We start from the raw sequence: 911 nt of genomic DNA, 5'->3' as shown, positions 1-911 counted from the left end.
AGTATTTTTGCTATTTTAATCTATATTAACATTTCCTTTAATTTACATTTTGAAACTAGGGGCCAAAATGTAGATATTAAAACTTGAAGGGTCATATGTTCATATTAAAACTAAGATACATATTAACTATCGATACTATATTATAAAGCATTTGACAAAAATCTTAAAAACCATTTTTTATGCATGAAGTATTGTTTATTGATGCATATTACCTAAAATTCAATGTTACAAATAAACTGTGCATAAATATAACTTATCAAAACTCCATGTTTGAATTCGTGTAACTAACTACAGATAAACATAATTAAATACAAGATAAACATTTCATTTTAAATATAAAAAATCTAAAATATAATTAGAATAATCATTGAGGTCCAACAGAATACTTTATTATTATCCTTACAAAAAACTATATTATTAAATCAAAAATAAATTACTTCATTATTAAATCTAAATTAAATTATAATAAAAGAATTGAATTAAATAAATCACATAAAAACAATAACTTTTAAATAGTTAATTTGATACTAATATCAATATATTTATTTCGAAATTTTATGATATCTTCAAATTTATATTTTATTAAAAATAAAATATTATCCATTTCTCAAAATCACATAAATCGTATGTGGTGTTTGGGATTGCTTATAAAAACAATTTATTGACTTATTCTAGTGTGACACTGGTAATAAACACTTTTGAGTGTTTGGGTAAACTTTGGAACTCGATAATTATTCTAATTATATTTTAGATTTTTATATTTTAAAATATGATATTCATCCTCTATTTGATTATGTTTATCCGCAATTATTTATACGAATTCAAACATCGGGCTTTAATAAGTTGTACTTATGCATAATTACTTGTAATATTGAATTTTAAGTAATATGCATCAATATACAGTACTTTAT

Source organism: Cynara cardunculus, unplaced genomic scaffold (assembly GCF_001531365.2).
Source record: "Cynara cardunculus var. scolymus isolate 2C unplaced genomic scaffold, CcrdV1 Un_Scaffold_232, whole genome shotgun sequence".
Taxonomy (NCBI): Eukaryota; Viridiplantae; Streptophyta; class Magnoliopsida; order Asterales; family Asteraceae; genus Cynara; species Cynara cardunculus.
This window is presented reverse-complemented; position numbering follows the sequence as displayed.